A 9,214-nucleotide genomic window follows, 5' to 3' on the forward strand; every position below is an offset into this window, starting at 1 on the left:
GCTACTTGATACTGAAATTTCCCTTAAGCAACAAAGGAAAGAATTAGCACACAGCTCTGCTTTTTATTTTAATAAAACAGCGGAAAACTCTTTGATGGTTCATGAGCAACACCTGTATCTTAATATTTTATTCATACCAAGTTACAGAATATTTTAATCCTTTTGTGTAACTATTATGACAACAATTTCTAACTAAAATATCCCTCTCTATCTGAAACACTGAATTAACTTCATTTTCACAGGACTTCTTTGCCACGAAGATATACATAGGCAGGCTATATGGTTAATTATGCAAGGGAATTAAGATACCTCCAAGAATTTATAATTATTTTCAGATTTAGATGAAGCTAATCACCAGAATGCCTTCATAGAGTCTGTCTTTGCACATACCCAAGAATCATTTCTCATGTGGTCAGTCCCACTCTAGGACTGGATCCTACCAATTCTAGCAGCATATAGCAGAGTCAGTGCAAATGAGAATCAGACCGCAGCCAAAACACAGTGTGAATTTTTCCCACTGAAGCACTCATAAGTAAAATCACTTGCATCCCAACAGTTTGCAGATCCCTTAATCCCTGTCCCACTTTGCACCTTTTTATGCAGTCCTAAAGACAGGAACTTTTTAGTGAATTTTAATGGTAAACTTCACTCTGGGCAGTACAGGTTAAAAAGGTAAGGGATATATAAAGACAGGTTTATAGTCTCCCCCAAATCAATAACTTTTACAGAAGACTGATTAAAAACATTTTACAGATTTTGAATGTTACTGCAAGTTATTGACATGGTAAAGAAACATAAGCAAATGCATATCACTGGCTTTTTACGTACCTTATAGGTACCTGCCAAGGAAGAGTTTCAAGAGGACCATCATGATCTTCCATTGACTCCGTTGTTACAGAACCTTCATCATCCCCATCGTGTACTTTAATCTGAACATTGCCTCTCAGCATGGCTATCCAGAATCTGCTGAGGAAAGTAAAAGCGCATTGCAAACAAAATATTTTCAAAATCATCCCATGCAGACACATTGACAGAATTAATTTGCAAGACAGTCTGTCTAAAGAGACTGACTCACAATATTTCTATTGATGTCAAAGATTTGAGGCTTCAGGGTGCTAGAACAGTAGGAAATTATCAAATCTTGACTAAACCAGATACTTTCCTGTTCTTGAAATTAATTAATTAATTTAAAAACTAGAACTCTGAACTCGATCACTGGGTCCTTGTGTTCCTTAAGCATCTAGCACAGATCTGGTAAGAAACTTCCAATTCATCATACGCAGGTTCAAGACACAAATGCAAACAGAATGATTAAACAAGCAACTCCTTTCTCTCAATAACAGGTTTCAGTGCATCCCCCCCAACAGACAGCAGTGCCGGTCTAGAGCTGCCTACGTTATGCAGAGGCACAAATCCTGCTCTTACTCACACCCCCCTGCAGCCCCACTACCTTCGCTGGCTTTTTTTCCCTCACAAACACAAAAAGGAGAGCATTACCTCAAAATGTTTGCCCTGCGTTCATCACACTAAAACCAACACAACAGGGCCAGCTACAACATATTTATGCAAGAGCTCTGATAACCGTACTTGCACTTTTGGTTTTGTTAGTCCCACATGAATATTTATGCACATTTCCACGATATGTCCACTGGTTTGCATAGGGCACAGGTTGTCAGCAGCTGAAAGCCATTAGCATCCGACAGCTGCTAAAATAGCTCGTTTGAAACAAATAGGTGGTCCCGGCCGTTGTCTGGCAGGCAGGTGATTAAGGCATCATTACAAGCGGCATCTTCTTTGGCAGCTGCAAGGACAAGGAGGGTCCTTCTTGCACAGCTCAGACCTGCCCGACAGAGGGGAGATTTAATTATTAGCACTACATAATGGGTAGTTTGTAGAAGACGAAGACCTGACAGAAACAGATAAGTGGGCAAACACAGGACACAGATCACAGCCGATGAAGTAATTACAATCCAAATAAGAGTGTATGAGCTGGCTGGGAGCAGCAGATGTTGCTGTCCATCAGCATCTCCATCTAAAACATATGTTCAAGTGTTTCTCGAAAAAAAGACAGCAGAACATTATCTGCAGAGCTACGGGATGCCTGGGGGGATGCTCAGGGAGGGAACTGGGATTCTTGCAAAGATATCAAGGGGATATCTCGGGACCAGAGAAGTGGAAGGCGTCCAGCGCATGGGGCAGGGACTGCATGGATAGATACCGGGAGGGACCAGGGAGAAAGATGTTCCTTGGCCTTCAACCTTCCAACGTCCTCCCCTCCCAAACCTACTTCAAGGATCTGATTCTCTGGTAGGGAGAGTGGGAATGAGCTGATGAATTGTAATTGTGCTCAGAGGAAGAGACAGATGAAACCTGTGCCCAGGGCTGGCAGGGCCAATGACTTTCCACCCCAAAAGGGCAGCTGCTGGAAGGTGGTCAAAGCCCTGCTCACATTTAACCTCTCTAGGTGGAAAAGGTTGCAGGCACAGCAAGTGAAAGATGCTGCTCAATTTTTGCTCATGGCATCTTGCCTTCTCAAAAGTGAAATAAAAGCCTGTGTTGGGCAGAGATGAAATGGGCTTGTTAAACACAATAGAAGGGAGATATGGTACAAGACAGCCCTTCAGAGATGCTGGAAATGCTTGTCTTCATACCCCACTAATAAACACAATTATTCCACTTAAGGCTGTTTCATAAGTTATTTTTTTTAAAAAAATTATGTAAAAGCAGGAAATGTCAACATGTGCACATTGCTTCCTTTCAAACCATTTTCTAGGCCACCACCCCATCTGCTCTACCTCAATCTTTCTTCCAAAAGGAATTAATATCTATCTTCATAACTGTACCACTTAAAGAATTTCTGAAATTACTTTACCTACAGAGCATCACCTTCCAGACTTGCGATGCTGGCGCTTTTACCACACTTCATTCTTTCTGCATTCTTTTTTCTTCAAATATGTGTGAATAATTACCATTGTAAACACATTCATGCACCAGTTTTTTTAAAAAAGCCATACTGAATAGCAACATAAATTTGGTTTGTAAATTGCCATGTAGCACTCTGTCACATTATAAACAACTACGTACATGTACAGCTTCACTGCCTTTGATGCAAAGCCAGAATAAGATCTTTTCAACATTTTCTTATTAAGGAAAAATTACAAAACAAACCAAGCATGCTACAGTGCGACAGCCTTGATGGGAATGGTGTCCAGGTGTTACGGTTTCTTTGTTTAACATTGAAATAGCCTTTCAAATATTGCAGCCTTTTCTCTGGAGACATATAAAAGTCTCAGAATCAGGGTTTTTAAAGTAAAAACATCATTCTTAGATAACGTCCCTCTACAAAAGGAGAGAATCCTGTCTTTTGATTTTGCCTGGGCTCACGAGAAGGGATGTCAGAAAAGACGAATGTGTGCGTGTATTACATTTTGGGAGCTAGTTTTCAATTTCACTTCCCCCTTTCCCAGTTGTACCACCTCTGTAAGAAAGAAGATAACCCCTGGGGACAACCCAGCTGGATGCTGGATCCTAACGTCAGCCCACGGAGCAGTCTGCCACCTCTGCCTTTTGTCAGCCATCTGCAGCCCCTGCGGGAGGGGGCTGGCCCGGGGGGCAGCTGCAGCAGGCTGCACCGCCAGCGCTGACCCTCCGGGCAGATGCATCCTTCAGCCAGCAGCTCCCAGGGCAGGCAGAAAGAACAGGAGGCTGTCGGGGCTGGAAGTCTACCTCCTCACGGCAGTTCGGCTTCTTCTGAGCACATAGGGAATCTGGCCTTGATCTCCCAGCAGAATTTTTCCCATGTTCTGTGTATATAGTTACTATTATAAGCATAATCATGGTGAATGTTTGTGCAAATGATTAGCCCTGAATCTTCTTGGTACTTTATACATCTTTGTTACTATTTTTATTTTATTTGTATTTTTGGAAATGCTGAGCGTGGAAATATACTCCACTTTCCTGGAAGAATACGCACAATATGGCTCTAATTCACAAGCCTTGAAGTTAAGAACAGCAAACATTATGCCTAAAATCATAATTGAAGAACTGACCTCCATTATCCAGTCCCAGGGCTTACAAAATGCTCATCGCTGCATGTTTGTGCAGTGTATTTTTACAACATGCACTGTTTAAAATATGCACAATTAATATTAACAAAGACCTGTAGTTCTCAGCGCGAGTGGCTGGAACAAGTGCTGCCTTCTGTCTGATGTGCAATGACCTTTTGAGATATTTTTAGGCACTGTCCTATAAGCAATGTGTCTTGAACAAATTACTTCTGCCCCAATATAAAGCAACATTAACCATGAGAAAGAGAGTGCAACATGGGATGGATTTGTGTTTTCTAATATTGGGAGAAAAAGAAAATTACTGGGGTTTATAAGAGGATTTTAAACTGCACAACTTTCTCATTTAATCCTAACATACAGGACCATGTGCCAAGGATAAGGACATTCACAATGGACTGAAGTGTTGTGTTGATTCTCCCATTTTTGAGTAAAGGAAGATGACTACAGCAATTATTTCCTTGTAAGAAACTGAATTAATGGAACCCATTATGCATTTAATTAGAAGTGTTTTCATCTTCCAGGGAGGACAAAGATTAATTTAGCTAACTACTAAACATTTTCAGTCTTCATAGCATTAAGCTAAAAACTGAAGTTAGAAGAAACCTGTGTGGAGAAATACTTACCACTCTGTGTGTTGGAAATTATTGCCCCTCCTAGCCATGGGAGAAGCCAAACTACATTGTGTACTGTGATATACAATTAGCTCATACTGTTACATATCTCTATATATCAATACTGAAAAAATCTAGGAAATTACATGAAGGATTAGGAAAAGCTCAGTGAAGTAAATAAAATTGAAAATATAAATTCAGACATTTTCACACGTCGAAATTTTGGTCTGTGTCAGAAAGGGAATGTAGAAACAAAGGAAATACAGATTCAGGAAAATGTTACTAAACACATGCAAAACATACACCCAAAACACTTTCTGTAATCTATTTCTGTGAATAAGTGCACAGAAAATAACTATTTAACTACCAACTGCTGTGATTCATCAGCTGGAGGGGGAGCCACCAAACACTCTAACCTGCTTCCAGCAGCAGCCAACAGCAAATCCACAGAGAGGAGTATTACAAGCACGGTAAAGACAACGCCAGCCCACCTGAACACCCCCTCCATGCTACAAGCGGCACTGCTGGCACTTCCTGAGCCAGGGGGTGATTTAAACACACACTAATATTAACAACAGAACAACCGCAGCAATCAATATCTTCCTTAAAAATTAAACTTAAGGCAGCATAAAGATTTGGTACAGGCATTAAATATACATATATCCAACTGCCATGCATAAAATGGATATAAGCTGTAGTCAAAGACTGTGAATGTACAGTGCCCATTAAATGAAAAACAAATCAAAAAAATCCTTTACTTTCTACACATACAAACATAGCTTACATGCTTCAAAAATGAGGTCTCGTTTTTAATCCATAGATTTTCACACAAGTATAAGCTTGTGAAGGGAACAGAATCAGCTGCAGTTTAGCTGCCAACAAAAACAAATGGTTGTGGTTACCCCACAGACAAAAGCTAATGTACCTGTGCTCAATCATTCTGTAGCAAACGAAGAGCTACCAGGAAGCTTTTTATCAATAGATCATACCACAAACCAAACCCTTGTCAAAATTTAGACAAGAGATGTAAGAGTGAGGGCCTTGTTCCTACCCACTTACAATTAGAAAAGCCAAGTGTCAAAGAATAATCATCAGCATCCAAAAGATGAACCAAGTTCCAAATTAGTCTTTTATTTATTTAGCCAAGATTCCTGAAAGGGGGGAAAAAAAAAAAAAAAAAAAAAAAGAGAAATAAAACTCAATGTAGAAATACTTCTGATGCAGGAAAAAACCAGAGTATGATTGCATAAAGGATCACCCGCTTTAGGTGATGCTGCCAGACAATTTCCTTCCCTGTTACATCATCATTAGGTTCCTTATTAAACTCATTTCTTTAAGTGTCACCCACGAAGGCCCTATAGCATCAAAATGCCAGATTCACAGGAGGCTTCATTAGTGAGGACAGGATCCAGGCTCTGCTGCTGTCCAAAGGGCACACTGAGCAGCTCAGTGCTGGGGACAGAAGTGAGTGGTGTTTTCAGAGGTAACAGCTCTTGAAGCCCTACAGTGAGCAATTTTAATGTATGGGTAGAAATAGCCAAAGCCTCGCCAGCTGCTAGTGTCTGGCTTTCCAGCTGCCTTGGATGTGGACCTTTTTTTGACAGAGTGCTGCAGGTCTTTGTGTGACCTGGTCCTCTCTGAAGCTCACTAGTGTAGACTATGGTCAGCCCTGCAGCTGGATCTTAAAGAGTGAGCCCTGTCCTGACAGGAGAGCCAGAATCTCATATCACAGTATTTCAGCAGTATCACATATGTTTCATGTAAAAATCTCAATATCTGTATTCAGCTCCACAAGTGTTTGTTCTTCCCTTCCTTATTAACTGCTTGAGCCGTGTTGGCATGCTCAGTCCAAAAAATCTGCTGCAATCACCTGTTTAAAAAGCATCTGTTGTTGAGACAGCCAACAAGCTAAATAGTTTAACTGACATCAAACTACAAAGAAATTTTTAAAAAGAATTCCCCCCCCCCCCCCATTAAATCAGATTGAAATGCGTAATCTGTGGCATTTTTTCTGTTTAAGACATGGATATTAAATTCTTCTGGTGTAATGGTGCCACCAGCAGATAATAGTTAGAACTGGTTGTAGCTGAAAAACCTAGACAAGAATACAAATTTCTCTACATAGGTTATTTAAACTTCCAAACCCATGTCCTTTAATCTTTTAAAACAATATTTTGATAAGAGCATGGAAGCTAAAAATTGATTTTAAATATGATCTATCAACAGATACAACTTTGGATTCATAATTCTCTATGTAAATTCCTTAGGTGTTCCCCTATGATTTACAAAGACAGGGGTGTCTGGTACCATGTGGGGTTTTTTTCCCCAGCAGAAACTGGTGATTTTTCATGCCTGAACAACTGACAAACTCTGGAGGAGTAACAACAACATTAACTCTTCAGCTTTGTTTATATGACTATTGATCTGATAAACACTGAATATCTGAGTAGAGCAACTTTCTTTTTCCAGAGACACCCAGGACTCTTGTCACTTCTTGTAGAGGGAGAACTGAGAATACATGTTTCTCCAGCCACTGCAGTGTTGACATTCCCAACGTCACTGCCACCTTTCTAGCTATGGTACCTTTATCACGTTCGAAATTAGTCACTTCTCATTCATTTTACTTAGTTGTTTTAGGAATTTGGACTATAACCCAACACAGCCTCAGATAGGTTTCCAAGCATAAAGTACTCCCAAGAAAAGAGTGGAAAAGTGGACACAGAGGTGTCACTCCTCAATTTGTTCAAAAGCCAGAACAAAACCCAGATGCAGAACCTTGCCAGAGTTCACCAAGACTTTTTCATTGCCTGATCAAATTTTCATATGTCTTGGAATCAACCAGCTCAGGCACTGCCTGGTCCATCCTGGGGGAAGTCAGCTAAACTGCTGTCTGATCTGCTTCTGACAACCAGGACAGTCAGCGATGGTACATGCTACTTCTTCACTGTTAGAAGATTGGTCTTAAAAAGACACTTCCAACCTTCCAGTCTGGCCCAGCAAGATCTCTCAATGGGGAGATAAGGCAAAGCAAGACATCTGAAGAAGGTTCCTCCAACACATTTGCAGGAAACAGCTGCTTACAAGGTTCCCCATATGTGATTTGTAAAGTTCTTTCAGGAACAGTTACATTAAAAGCCTTCATGAAGCTAAAACTATGAAAAATTAAAAATAACATACTGTGGCATACAAAATCAAAAGGTATCCTAATACAGTACGCTCACCATAAGTTTGTTTGTTCTCCTATAGACAGAAGCTACCTCGGTTTTTAGTTTTTTTGTTGTGGTTGGTTTTTTTTTCCTTTTCTTTTTCCCCAGGACTAAAGTTTAAATTTCTAAAAGGGTGAGGAAAAAAAGACCCTTTTGTCTTTCTTCTTTTACTATTAAGTAATAAAAGTAGGTCAATAAATAAAACTTCCAAAAATGCTTCCTAAGTCACCTTTGAAACAGGGATACACTAAAAAGGATTCTTTATGCTCATTCTGCTGAAGTGCTGGAAAGCATTATATTAATTCTAACAACGTAAAATATAGTTATTTGTCCTTTCTTTTAAAGGGACAGGCTTAAATCCTACTTTATTGATATGTACAAGTAACAAATTTTAGAAAACGTAACCAATTAATGATATATTCTTATCTGCTACATAAATTATGAAATTGTTACTTCATTTAAGTAATTAGCACATGGCCCAAAAACGCTTATGTCTGTAACGACAGCTTATCTGAAAATATATTTTCCTCTTCGACATAAATAATTCAGACTCAAGCAACTAATGTTTCTTTAAGGTACAGAGTGTAGTAATACAAGCTACACAATGAATTTGCTTAATTTGGTATAGTTTAAGCTTTAAAACTTGTCTTGGGAAAAAAACCAAACCATTATATCCTTTGCATAAAAAAGAGACAGCTGACAACAATTTAAGATAGGCCAAACAACACTTAGGCTACAAAGCAAAAATTACACAAAACTTATCCTCCATGCAGAAAGGATCTCATGTGAAACTAAGGAGAGCAAGGAAACATCAGAATAACAGCTAACATTTACTTTTCCTCAAAAATATCCTTATATTTTGCTTGCTGTGACAAGGATTTCATGAGAAAAAATGCTGCTGCATCAGCCTACAGCTTGGCATGGCTTTCTCTCCCATAAACTTCTCTAGATAGTAAGTCTTCCACTTCATCAGCTCCAAAACCATTCAAAAAAGACAATAATGCTTCCCCAATTTCACAGATATTTTCTTCTGATGAAAAGCATGTGGAAGGTTATAAGCTGCTCAGATATTGCGGTAAAAGGAGCTTTAAACTGTCTTGATATAAATTTGTCCTAGTTTTCTCCAAATACAGTTCTACTGAGAACTCCATACCGTGCAGGGATGGATTTCCTCTCATGGCTGCAGCAACGTAATTGAACTAAACTCAACTGCCCTGAGAAGACTTACTCCAGACTGAAATACGAATAGGGCAATGAGAGTTAGACCAGTTATCAGCAAGACAATTTAAAACAAGTTTTCCATCAGCTGATTTACAGGCTTTGAATACAA

General features: G+C 39.5%; 1 long non-coding RNA gene across 2 annotated transcripts in view; it reads right to left on the minus strand.

Moving 5' to 3' along the window:
- The window catches only part of LOC308070272, a 51,004-nt gene extending 44,610 nt beyond the window's left edge, over positions 1-6,394 (minus strand). For both annotated transcript variants that reach the window (XR_013930689.1, XR_013930690.1), the window contains exon 1: positions 829-6,394. This is a non-coding gene — a long non-coding RNA (uncharacterized lncRNA). The remainder of the gene's footprint in view (positions 1-828) is intronic.
- Between the last annotated feature and the right edge of the window lie 2,820 nt (positions 6,395-9,214).

Source organism: Falco punctatus (genome assembly GCF_963210335.1).
Source record: "Falco punctatus genome assembly, chromosome: 10".
Taxonomy (NCBI): Eukaryota; Metazoa; Chordata; class Aves; order Falconiformes; family Falconidae; genus Falco; species Falco punctatus.